The following is a 14,416-nucleotide window of genomic DNA, read 5'->3' on the forward strand; positions in this document are numbered from 1 at the left end:
CATAAACGTGGACCAGGGGTGACTCTAGAATGCGTTTGTACAATATGGGTATGAAATGAAAGGTGTTAATGAGTATTTTAAAAGGGCGTGGGCCTTAGTTCTATAGGTGGATGCCTTTTCGAGATATCGCCATAAAGATGGACCAGGGGTGACTCTAGCATGTGTTTGTACGATATGGGTATCAAATTAAAGGTATTAATAAGGGTTTTAAAATGGAGTGACCCTTAGATGTATATGTGAAGGCGTTTTCGAAATATCGACCAAAATGTGGACCAGGGTGATCCAGAACATCATCTGTCGGTACCGCTAATTTATTTATATATGTAATACCACGAACAGTATTCCTTCCAAGATTCAAAGGGCTTTTGATTTCGCCCTGCAAAACTCTTTCATTTTCTTCTATTTAATATGGTAGATGTCACACCCATTTTACCAAGTTTTTTTCTAAAGTTATATTTTGCGTCAATAAACCAATCCAATTACCTTACCATGTTTCATCCCTTTTTTCGTATTTGGTATAGAATTATGGCATTTTTTTCATTTTTCGTAATTTTCGATATCGAAAAAGTGGGCGTGGTCATAGTCGCATTTCGGCCATTTTTTACATCAATACAAAGTGAGTTCAGATAAGTACGTGAACTGAGTTTAGTAAAGATATATCGATTTTTGCTCAAGTTATCGTGTTAACGGCCGAGCGGAAGGACAGACGGTCGACTGTGTATAAAAACTGGGCGTGGCTTCAATCGATTTCACCCTATTTCACAGAAAACAGTTAGCGTCCTAGAATCTAAGCCTCCACCAAATTTCACAAGGATTGGTACATTTTTGTTCGACTTATGGCATTAAAAGTATCCTAGACAAATTAAATGAAAAAGGGCGGAGCCACGCCCATTTTGAAATTTTGTTTTATTTTTGTATTTTGTTGCAACATATCATTACTAGAGTTGAATGTTGACATAAATTACTTATATACTGATATGATGATGATAGATATTAACTTTTCTTTTAAGATTTGAATTTAAAAATTTTTTTTTTTTAAATTGGGCGTGGTCGTTCTCCGATTTTGCTAATTTTAATTAAGCAGACATACAGCAACAAGAGTAACGTTCCTGCCAAGCTTCATCATGATATCTTCAACGACTGCCAAATTACAGCTTGCAAAACTTCTAAATTACCTTCTTTTAAAAGTGGGCGGTGCCACGCCCATTGTCCAAAATTTTACTAATTTTCTATTCTGCGTCATAAGTTCAACTCAGCTACCAAGTTTCATCGCTTAATCCGTATTTGGTAATGAATTATGGCACTTTTTCGATTTTTCGAAATTTTCGATGTCGAAAAAGTGGGCGTGGTTATTGTCCGATATCGTTCATTTTAAATAGCGATCTGAGATGAGTGCCCAGGAACCTACATACCAAATTTCATCAAGATACCTCAAAATTTACTCAAGTTATCGTGTTAACGGACAGACGGACGGACGGACGGACATGGCTCAATCGAATTTTATTTATTCTGTTAATAACTTAAATTTTATTATAATTTTGTTTTGAAGTGATTAACTATAAATGATTGTTTGACCTTCTAGTACTGTTATATAAATTCTTTTTAATTGAAAATTATTTTCTATTTTTTGGTTCGGTTAGCTATAAAAGTGTGTCTTTTAGTTTTTTTTTTACACTATTATTTATTTTTGCTATTTTTCAAAACAAAATTTCTTTGCAATTGTTTATTTATTTATACGTGGGCGAATCCCAAATAAAGTCCGTCACGAACCGAAAATACTTTATTTCTATCACTTGGAATTAAAGGTCAAATATGTGTATGATGTGGAAATCAAATAATTTATTCTTTCCCCTCATCCTGGACTGAGAAACATGATTTCAAAGAAAGGCTTCATTGGTTTTGCAAATTTGGATGTTTTACTAACAAGTTGTAACGTCTATGATCTATATTTTTGCTTTAGCTATTGACATAAGAGAAATATTACAAAGTTTGCAAAGGGCGGCGAGGAAAACTGAGATTTTTTAAATTGATCCTGCCCTTATCCATATTATTTTCCTAGTAAGCAAACGTCAGCTGCATCACGCTGGAACCCGCTTTGAAAAAATTCAAATTTTTTTTGTGATTTCTATAACTACAAACGATGCAATTGATTGTAGTGAAGTTCATATTTTTGTAGTTCTTATAGTTACTCCGAAAATATAATACATTGTGCGGAAACCAAGCAATTTAAGCAAATTTGGTTTTTTTCTTTTTGAAATACGTTTTAAATCGTTTGTAGTTTTTCATACGAAAAATACATTTTTTTTTGGTCCACAGGTTTCGGAGATATCGCTAACGCATCTCAAAAAAACCAAGAACGCAGCAATTTGGAAACACTAAAAGTACTTTTCCTATAACTACAAACGATGAAATTGATTGTAGTGAAATTCATTTTTTTGTAGTTTTTATAGTTACTCCGAAAATATAATACATTGTGCGGAAACCAAGCAATTTAAGGAAATTTGGGTTTTTTCTTTTTGAAATACGTTTTAAATCGTTTGTAGTTTTTCATACGAAAAAAAAATTTTTTTTTTGGTCGACAGGTTTCGGAGATATCGCTAACGCATCTCAAAAAAACCAAGAACGCAGCAATTTGGAAGCACTAAAAGTACTTTTCCTATAACTACAAACGATGAAATTGATTGTAGTAAAATTCATTTTTTTGTAGTTCTTATAGTTACTCCGAAAATATAATACATTGTGCGGAAACCAAGCAATTTAAGCAAATTTGGTTTTTTTCTTTTTGAAATACGTTTTAAATCGTTTGTAGTTTTTCATACGAAAAATAAATTTTTTTTTGGTCAACAGGTTTCGGAGATATCGCTAACGCATCTCAAAAAAACCAAGAACGCAGCAATTTGGAAACACTAAAAGTACTTTTCCTATAACTACAAACGATGAAATTGATTGTAGTGAAATTAATTTTTTTGTAGTTCTTATAGTTACTCCGAAAATATAATACATTGTGCGGAAACCAAGCAATTTAAGTAAATTTGGTTTTTTTGTTTTTGAAATACGTTTTAAATCGTTTGTAGTTTTTCATACGAAAAAAATTTTTTTTTTGGTCCACAGGTTTCGGAGATATCGCTAACGCATCTCAAAAAAACCAAGAACGCAGCAATTTGGAAGCACTAAAAGTACTTTTCCTATAACTACAAACGATGAAATTGATTGTAGTGAAATTCATTTTTTTGTAGTGTTTATAGTTACTCCGAAAATATAATACATTGTGCGGAAACCAAGCAATTTAAGCGAATTTGGGTTTTTTCTTTCTGAAATACGTTTTAAATCGTTTGTAGTTTTTCATAGGAAAAAAAATTTTTTTTTGGTCCATACGTTTCGGAGATATCGCTAACGTATCTCAAAAAAACCAAGAACGCAGCAATTTGGAAGCACTAAAAGTACTTTTCCTATAACTACAAACGATGAAATTGATTGTAGTGAAATTCATTTTTTTGTAGTTCTTATAGTTACTCCGAAAATATAATACATTGTGCGGAAACCAAGCAATTTAAGCAAATTTGGGTTTTTTCTTTTTGAAATACGTTTTAAATCGTTTGTAGTTTTTCATGCGAAAAATAAATTTTTTTTTGGTCCACAGGTTTCGGAGATATCGCTAACGAATCTCAAAAAAACCAAGAACCCAGCAATTTGGAAGCACTAAAAGTACTTTTCCTATAACTACAAACGATGAAATTGATTGTAGTGAAATTAATTTTTTTGTAGTTTTTATAGTTACTCCGAAAATATAATACATTGTGCGGATACCAAGCAATTTAAGGAAATTTGGGTTTTTTCTTTTTGAAATACGTTTTAAATCGTTTGTAGTTTTTCATACGAAAAAAATTTTTTTTTTGGTCGACAGGTTTCGGAGACATCGCTAACGCATCTCAAAAAAACCAAGAACGCAGCAATTTGGAAGCACTAAAAGTACTTTTCCTATAACTACAAACGATGAAATTGATTGTAGTGAAATTCATTTTTTTGTAGTTCTTATAGTTACTCCGAAAATATAATACATTGTGCGGAAACCAAGCAATTTAAGTAAATTTGGTTTTTTTGTTTTTGAAATACGTTTTAAATCGTTTGTAGTTTTTCATAGGAAAAAAAATTTTTTTTTTGGTCCATAGGTTTCGGAGATATCGCTAACGCATCTCAAAAAAACCAAGAACGCAGCAATTTGGAAGCACTAAAAGTACTTTTCCTATAACTACAAACGATGAAATTGATTGTAGTGAAATTCATTTTTTTGTAGTTCTTATAGTTACTCCGAAAATATAATACATTGTGCGGAAACCAAGCAATTTAAGTAAATTTGGTTTTTTTGTTTTTGAAATACGTTTTAAATCGTTTGTAGTTTTTCATACGAAAAAAAATTTTTTTTTTGGTCTACAGGTTTCGGAGATATCGCTAACCCATCTCAAAAAAACCAAGAACGTGGACCAAAAAAAAAATTTTTTTTCGTATTAAAAACTACAAACGATTTAAAACGTATTTCAAAAACAAAAAAACCAAATTTACTTAAATTGCTTGGTTTCCGCACAATGTATTATATTTTCGGAGTAACTATAAAAACTACAAAAAAATGAATTTCACTACAATCAATTTCATCGTTTGTAGTTATAGGAAAAGTACTTTTAGTGCTTCCAAATTGCTGCGTTCTTGGTTTTTTGAGATACGTTAGCGATATCTCCGAAACCTGTGGACCAAAAAAAAATTTTTTTTTCGTATGAAAAACTACAAACGATTTAAAACGTATTTCAAAAACAAAAAAACCAAATTTACTTAAATTGCTTGGTTTCCGCACAATGTATTATATTTTCGGAGTAACTATAAAAACTACAAAAAAATGAATTTCACTACAATCAATTTCATCGTTTGTAGTTATAGGAAAAGTACTTTTAGTGCTTCCAAATTGCTGCGTTCTTGGTTTTTTGAGATACGTTAGCGATATCTCCGAAACCTGTGGACCAAAAAAAAATTTTTTTTTCGTATGAAAAACTACAAACGATTTAAAACGTATTTCAAAAACAAAAAAACCAAATTTACTTAAATTGCTTGGTTTCCGCACAATGTATTATATTTTCGGAGTAACTATAAGAACTACAAAAAAATGAATTTCACTACAATCAATTTCATCGTTTGTAGTTATAGGAAAAGTACTTTTAGTGCTTTCAAATTGCTGCGTTCTTGGTTTTTTTGAGATGCGTTAGCGATATCTCCGAAACCTGTGGACCAAAAAAAAAATGTTTTTCCTATGAAAAACTACAAACGATTTAAAACGTATTTCAGAAAGAAAAAACCCAAATTTGCTTAAATTGCTTGGTTTCCGCACAATGTATTATATTTTCGGAGTAACTATAAGAACTACAAAAAAATGAATTTCACTACAATCAATTTCATCGTTTGTAGTTATAGGAAAAGTACTTTTAGTGCTTCCAAATTGCTGCGTTCTTGGTTTTTTTGAGATGCGTTAGCGATATCTCCGAAACCTGTGGACCAAAAAAAAAATTTATTTTTCGTATGAAAAACTACAAACGATTTAAAACGTATTTCAAAAAGAAAAAAACCAAATTTGCTTAAATTGCTTGGTTTCCGCACAATGTATTATATTTTCGGAGTAACTATAAGAACTACAAAAAAATGAACTTCACTACAATCAATTGCATCGTTTGTAGTTATAGAAATCACAAAAAAAATTTGGATTTTTTCAAAGCGGGTTCCAGCGTGATGCAGCTGCAAACGTCGACTTGAAATTAAAAACGCTTTCAGATGTTAAATGGGTCTATTTACTAAAACTTTCCGGTAAGTTCGGGTAACATTTTTATTGGTGTCTAAAATTTGTCAAGTCCACGAAAATTTAAATTGTTGTACCTCTTTTGTAATTTATATATACAAAGGATTATCTAAGGAAAATCTAAAATCAGTTCTGATTTCAACAAGATATGAATTTTAAAGATTAATGTAGGTTTTATTTGTGTATTCAAAAATTTGATATGAACACACAAAAGAAAGCAGTACAAACTAGCTTGAATTTTTCCTGCTTGAAAATATGTATATATATACTAGCTTTACCAGGCGTACGTTGTAACGCCCGAGATAGAATGAATGTTGCGTTATTTTTTCTGTTTTGTTTTCTGATAATTTAATTTATTGTTCTGTAAATTGAATTGAATTTTGTACGCATATTTGGTGGAATTTTCGTTTAAAACATTTTATCATTGTATCTTATTGTAATGCAAGTGGGTACATAATATTTTAGGTTTTTTCGTTCGGTGCAAAGATAAGCAAATTTTTTGGTTTTCTAACTCTAGAGCCAGCAACATATAGCTGGTCAGGGGAAAAGCAAGGACTCTAAATTTAAGCATGCAATAGTATGCGATTGTCCTTGTGCTTGCAAAAGCAAGGCGTAAAGGAAACTGAAAGCGCTTAAAATTGAATGGCAAATCTGTAGGAATGATTGGGATCCGTGATATAATCACATCTTCACCTTTGCTTTTACCGCTGATAATTGTTGCTTCGATTAAATTCGGTATTAATTTCTAAACGCAAAGTCCATTTGTACAATTTTGGTGGGTTTAAATTCCGAAGAAGCATGATTGGTGAGCCAATTTTCAGAGTTGATATATTCGCGGGCATTCCAGGTGGTTCTAAAGAGTTTAGAAATTCAATTGGATAATTCACAATTTTATCTTCATCTGTAACTGTGTCGATCGATTTATATTTCGTCGCTTCACCAGGAAATTGGTTTTGAATGCGATCATTGATTTTGTTAACATGATAATTTTTTGGAGCGAAGATAGTTCGTTCGCATAGCCAAAAACAAAAACATTTAAATTTGATGTATGGGAAACACGTTTTCATAGGGAACACACACACAGAATTTGATTTTTATATATATAGATAGATGTAAATAGACTGAAGCTAACAAATTTTTTTAACGGCGGCAGATTACTAAACGTCCAAAAGGCATAACAGCCAAACTCAACAATGCAGTCAAACTTTAGGTGTTAAAATAACTTAAGTTTGTACGGCAGCCATAGTTCTGAAAAATCCCATTTGTAGGGAAGGTGCCACGCCCCTTTTTCCCCATTCCACATTTTACTGGAGGTGTTTGGACTTAACGTCATATAGCTCCTTACCACTTTTCATTATCCTACCATTACTACATCAAGAGATATGCAGTATGATATATTCAATTTGTATGGGAGGTGCCACGCCCCGTTTTCCCAATCCCACATTTTCTTGGTGGTGTTAGGGATTGACATCATATAACTCCTTACTGAATTTCCTTGCATGTATACCTTCAAAGTTATGCAGTACCAAAGACCCCATTTGTATGGGAGGTGCCACGCCCCTTTTATATATCGAAATTATTTTTAGCCTAAAATCTTCCCCTTTGATCGAAAGAACCTATAACCAAAATTTGGAGATGATTGAAGTGTGGGAAATACGTTTTCATAGCGAACATACACACATACACAGAATTTGATTTTTATATTCTTATGGCTAAACCGATTTGGGATTCCAAAATCAACTAACCATCATCTCTCCTTCCTGTATCTTTCCTAAAAATTTCATGGCAATATTTCTATCCGTTCTCGAGTTATGGAGTGACAATCAAAATGTACACTTTTCATGTTATATATACAGATATACATATATGCGACCTGGAATCATGAAACGACCCTATTGTGCGAAAACAAGTTTTAGACCAAAACGCGTTTAAAGTTTTTTTTTTTTTACCTTGACTCCATGTAGCGGCTGTGAACGAATTATGTAATTAAAATTGAATTAACTTCTCGATAAGCTACAAGCTTGAAACTTGGAATATAGTTCAGAACTCGATGACAATGCAATAATAAGAAAAAAAACTCTGATAGGTGGCGCGTGGATCGAAATATTTCAAAAAATCGTATTGGTGGTCCGATTTGGCTTTAACACGTTGACTGCCAAGGCCATTTTCACAAAACTGGCCAAAAATGACATTTTGATTTTTTCAAAAGTCGATGTCATTTTGCTTATTATATTTGTTAATTATATCATTTTTTCTGTAATTTGAAATAATATTTCAAGTATACAGTTTTATAGCTCTTTTAATTCTACCCTTACAAAGTGCAAATGTCAGGTTCATAGAAAATTCCGCCGATTTTTGGCAATTTTTTCCGTTTTTGACTATTTTGCGTTTCAAATCTTTAATTACCTTATTCTGACCTGATCAACTGACCATGTATAATTACAAATACATTGCTAGAGTTGCGCTTTTTCGTTCATTTCAGAGATTCGTTTTTTTCGTTCTTTTTGTTCATCTGTTCCTCTTTTTTCAAGCAAATTTGTTCACTGCCGCTCAGACCGACGAAAAAAGTCATCAAGTATAGAGGGGGTGTGTATGCAGCAATGCTTTGTGTAGGTATATCTAAATGTGTTATGAATAAATAAGTTAATATATATAATAAATAAATAAATGTAAGGCGCGATAACTTCCGAAGAGATCTAAGGCCGAGCTTCTCTTCCAATTTGCGTCGTGCTCCTCTTGATTTTCCCTACAAATTGGCCGGACGGGACCTACACGTTTTATGCCGACTCCGAACGGCATCTGCAAGGCAGATGAGTTTTCACTAAAGCTTTTCATGGCAGAAATACACCCGGAGCGCTTGTCAAACACTGCCGAGGGGCGACCCCGCTTAGAAAAACTGTCTTCTAATTGAAAAACCTTATTTATAAAATTTTGATGTTGCTTTGCCCAGGGCATACGGTGTGATAGGCGGAGCACGCTACCATCACACCACGGTGGCCGCCAGTTAATATATATACATATGTATAATTAACTTCAAAAAAATTTACAAATTTCGGAAGATCGAGGAATTTGAAAGAGTACAGCACAAATTGTAAATATGAACATAAATGTAATAATTAGTTTCTTACAAAAGATGTTTTTCATAAATATATACACACATATCGCATAAGTGGCATCATCGACATTCGTGCTCACTGTGAATTTCAACGTATGTATGTATGAATTTACAATGTTCGTGAACGAGAAGAGAGAAAGAATAACATTAGGTAAAACGAACTAAAAGAACAAATAGAACCGAAATCGAAGATCTAGTTCACTTGTTCAGTTGAGAGACCCGGTCAATTGAACAAGTTCAGAACGAAACGACCCAACTCTCAAAAATATTTCGCTTTTGCTATTTTGTTTGTTGGTCAGGTGAAGGCGGCGAGGAAAAAGAAGATTTTTTTCTTCTCATTCGAAACTTCGAAATATCAGAACAGAAATGGAAATATGAAGTTTTGTATGGTATAGCCTCATGCGTAAAAGGAATAGCATATGTGCGTACGAAAGCCAAAAAACTATTTTCATACATTTCACACACGCGCCAATTTTTATGAGCGCCTGGTAATATAAAAATGTTTCTTGCCCAATGATTCTTCTTCTTACACTTTGAAGACAAGGCAAGATGGATTTTTACAATGTTTTTGAAAAAATTAATTCTATAAGTTTGCTTTTGGACAATGTGTAGTAGGCGGGAAAGGAAGTTTTTTCTCTTAGGTGTAGTAGTTTTGGGCTATATGTACGAGGCCAGACAGAAACTTTGAATGTGTTAGTAAGCGGAATCAAGTAGAAATAAAAATTTTCTCTCCTTCGATTTTTTGTTCTTCCTCTTATGTTTGTGATTTTGTTGTTGAGACGTAGGCGGCAATGTAAGATTTCCTCGCCAAAATCTAAGGTTGTATTAGTTTTGGCCTAAGTATGTCGCTAAAACCTTGTAAGGCAAGTTTTCAACTTTAAAAAGAAAGCTTTGAAGCAAAATAAATTTAACACAACGAAGCGTAGTTTAATTATAGTTAGGTAGTTGCCATAATGCAGATGTTTTCTATGTGATAACATTTTGTGATAATGTGGTTTTATTTACACTTTTCAAGTTAAACCATAGTTGTGTATATTTTGTTTCAATGTAATAATTTTCGTTATATATTTGAGCATAATTTGCATACATACATATTATATACATTATTTATATATTATTTGCACAAATTTTCTATATACAGTTACTTACCGTAATAGAATATAAGAAAGCTCTTTTGTTTCTCACATAAACCAGTACACCTGTGTGTGCAGACATGTGCTTACATATGTACATATGCACACTTACGGTAATAAAATCCGAGGAAACTAGGGCTTGCCACATTGACGACGGCGGTGTAGCCGCCACATCTGTCATATTATTTTTACTCATGTTCTTATGGCGATGGTTTTTTTAACGACAACATGGCAACACGCCAATCGACCACGAATGCCGCTGTCATAGTGTACCTATACCAAGTGTGTTCACTAAGCGATAAACGTCAAAACTACAAACAGCCTCGCTCACCTGATGGAAATCTCAGGTCTAGGGTCGCATTTTTGGTCTCAACGACAACATTTTTGACTACCAATCGTATCGACTTTTTCAATTTTTCAATCATTCGGCGCACTCGGTAATGGTATCCATTTTGAATTCGCTGTCATTCCGAATCCAGCGAGTGCCTGTCAGAATGCTTGACAGATAAGTCAACACACTTGTACTTGTACACTATGGCCGCTGTCGCCAGATTAAATCTATTTCTATTTTGACAAGCGACAAAGCATAAATGGTTCTTCTTAACTTTTCTGACAAGTAATTTCGCGCGTGTTTATTGAAAGTTTTTCTTGGGTAAAATTGGTAAAATAATAAAATTAATTATAATCTCACGGTTTTATAATAATAATAACTTATTTGACATTATATTAAGCGATACAGAAACAGTTTAAATTATTGGTAAGAAAAATCTTCGACTGAAAAAAGGTAATTGTTTACTTTAGGGTACAACTACTAAAACTCGTCCAAAAATATCGGGAGAGGTGTCAAAAGATGCGTCTTGATCCCTGGACCACGAATCCGAAAGTAGAAATCAGACATTTTATTTCTTTTCGGAGACATTTGCAAACAAAACCGAAAATTTTCATGTGGTTTTTGTGATTTTGTGATACCGACAAGAAAAACTGTGGGTAAAAGTGTTTTGCGCGGATATAGTTTTGGTCTCCAAACCGGTGTTGGACCCACCCAGGGTAATTTTTTATAAGCGTGGCCGAAGGCCGCCAATGCAGAAAGGCGTTCTACGCAAAAATACTATGGATCCCACCCCCGGTTTCGGAGTGCTGCGGAGCCGGGTTTTTGGCAATATCTTTTCACAGAAATAAAATTTTTAATTTCCGCTTTCGGATTCGTGATCCTGGGTCATAAGTGCGTCTTTTGACACCTCTCCCGATATTTTTGGACGAGTTTTAGCAGTTGTAACCTAAAGCAAACAATTACCTGAAAAAATTGTTTCTTCATAAACCTGAATTACATACATAGATTGCTACAATTTCAACAAATTAAATATGGATACAGATGAAAAATTAATTGAAGAGGTGCGGAAAATGCCCATTATATATAATCTGGGCTTGGAGGACTATAAAAACATAAAGAAAAAGGAATTGGCATGGAGGCAGGTCTCCTCTGCTATGCAAAGTGAAGGTTAGTATACATATTTGAGATTTATTTCTTCATGTGGTGTAAATTTCAATTTAAAATGTAGAGGAACAATGCAAAAAGCGGTGGAAGGATTTGCGAGACTCCTACGAACGAATTAAAAGGTATACACGAATATGTGGACCTCGTACTGCAGTCCAAGCTGTGGAATTTAAATTAAGTAAGTCATCCGCATTACACAAAATATTTAACATAAACAGCACAAAAGTTATATGTTTCGCATATTCAAGTACGCCGCAAACAAGATTTGGAAGATGCCAGCCTTGTATTTCATCCCATGATGGCACATCAAATATTTGGTGAATCTGAAAGCATATTCGGATATAAAGGTTTATGTGTGCGTATTTTATACACTGCTAGTCCTCTACATATCTATATTGGCATTGAATATGACAGTCGAGTTGATGAACTATTAGGCGGAGATATAAAGGCTGATGTAGTTGTGCGACCGATAGCGGAAAAATTACCTCATGGCTGTTTTTTTTTTGTTAATATGGATGCGTTTTTGAAAACAATAGATAAAGCAGATAAGTTTCAACCATTTGGTGAAAAAATAACCGAACACAGTGTTACTGATGAAGACGGACAAGAGCACTTATTCGAACTATATCATTGACTATAAGGTGCCAGCATTCTTAAAATTCTTCAGTCGTCTGTAGACATTTAAATTATGGTTCGTTGATGCAGTATCCTATATTGATGTTGATGATCCGCAATGGAGCTTCTTTGTATGGTATGTTGACTAAATATGCTACTTTCAATAAGTAACTTATATCAATTTTTATATACCTACAGCTATGAAAAGTATAAAAATGATAATGGTGATTATCAGTCTGCAACCACTGGCTACACCACTGTAAATGAGTACTACGCATATCCTCAACACACGACCGCGCATTAGTCAATTTGGCACAAAATTCATTGAAACTGTCTATAAACATTACTTACCAATCATTAATGTCATTGATATGGCAGTGGAAGATCCATCGGGTGATTTTCAGCGTTTACGCAACTATATTGATGCTGGTCTGTGTATGGGCCTAAAAAGTTTTGGAAGTGATGTCATCAAAAAAGGATTTAACAAAGGAATGGGTCATGAGGCACGCGAAACGTACAAGGTAAACTAATTTAACTAGTAACTATTAAAAACCACCTGTTAAACTGATGCTCATCTCTTTCCAGCTAAATCCACGTCAGTGTCGCCGGGTTTATGAAATACTTTGACTATATTATACAAACATTTATGATAAGGACGATTATCATGCTTATCGTTTAGATGTAAAGCGTCGGTTAAACGCAATTTATTATAAACATATACATAAATGATATTAAGAAAATGGAAAAAGCTAAAGTGGATACGGAATGGTTGAGAGCGCGTTTACCTACACCAAGTCAACGTATGGAGCAATTGCATGAGGGATATGAAAAAGAAGAGAACGCATACAAACAAATTGTTGAAAAGTTACGTGATTAAGCTTATGAACCTAGCAAAGTTTTTGTATGTGTTACAGTAAATGATATAGATTTTAAGTGTCATTTAGCTTGTATTCTTCTACATCTGATTATTATTTTTTATGTAATAAAACCTAAATTATTAATTGTACAATAAGAGTTCCGAATTTATTCGTGTATGACGTCTTTTACCTCCTCCGTCTGCTGCGTAGCTTTATATACAGAGAACATGAAAATATAGATACGAAGAAGTTACGATGGTCAATTTGAATCGGTTACGGGAATGTCATGATACTGCCTGTGCTTAGTTGATTAATATCCCGCAAGAGACGGAGGATGGTTGATTTTTCGCTATAACAAAAACTTTTCTGGGTATGCCTTTGACAGGATGTTTTGTGTAGACGTCAGCAAGTGAGTGAACTTGCAGATAATATGACGTTTAGCACGCTGAATGGGGACGCCCCAAACGCGAGTCAGTGCGGGACTTATAAACTACGTCATCGCGAACCAATGCTTTTGTATCACCCTCTTGCAATCATTTTGAACACCTCACTTTCTTGGCTTTATGAATTTATGGCCAGGAAAGAAAGATAGTAGTCGTGGTGCATAATTTGTCAAAAGCCTTTGACACGGTTATCCAGAACGAAAAAGAGGAACGCACACTCCCTAGGGAAACGCGAGTCACTCTAGCTCAACTTCGATCTGGATACTGTAACAGGTTAAACTCTTAAAAAACATATGTCCTGCTTGCAATATGTACCCACATGACACCAACCATCTCTTTAACTGTATTGTGGAACCATTGCCTCTAATACCCCTCATTATGGTCCACCCCTGTTGAAAAAGCAAATTTCCTTGGACTCCCGTTAGAGGATATTGATGACAATTTGATGGGGCGAAGCACTGCTACAAGAACAACAATAACAACATGCCCAGGTTTCTGGGTATTCAACAGGAACTGATTGGTTAGCATTTCATTTCTCTCCCCAATGGGGGATATTCTCGCCTCATTGTGTAGGTGTTGTTCTGGGGACATAAGAAGACAGCCAGTAGCGGTTCTGAGGGCAGTGCTTTGACAGGCCTGTTGTTGTTGTTGTAGCGATAAGGTTACTCCCCGAAGGCTTTGGGGAGTGTTATCGATGTGATGGTCCTTTGCCGGATACAGATCCGGTACGCTCCGGTAAAACAGCACCATTAAGGTGCTAGCCCGACCATCTCGGGAACGATTTATATGGCCACATTAATCCTTCAGGCCATCCCTCCCTCCCCACCCCCAAGGTCTGGTGACCATATCGGGGACGCGCATGCAATCGGCTAGCCAATTGCTTTGCAAGTGGTAATGAGCGTTTCTTTATCTTTTCCCCAAG

The 14,416-nt window shown here is 34.3% G+C and overlaps 1 pseudogene; it reads left to right on the forward strand.

Annotated features, from left to right (window-relative positions):
- Nucleotides 1-10,619: 10,619 nt before the first annotated feature.
- On the forward strand, nt 10,620-13,191 carry LOC137246250 (histone acetyltransferase type B catalytic subunit-like; annotated as a pseudogene).
- The last annotated feature ends 1,225 nt before the right edge of the window (nt 13,192-14,416 follow it).

This window comes from Eurosta solidaginis, chromosome 3 (genome assembly GCF_040869045.1).
Source record: "Eurosta solidaginis isolate ZX-2024a chromosome 3, ASM4086904v1, whole genome shotgun sequence".
In the NCBI taxonomy this organism is placed as follows: Eukaryota; Metazoa; Arthropoda; class Insecta; order Diptera; family Tephritidae; genus Eurosta; species Eurosta solidaginis.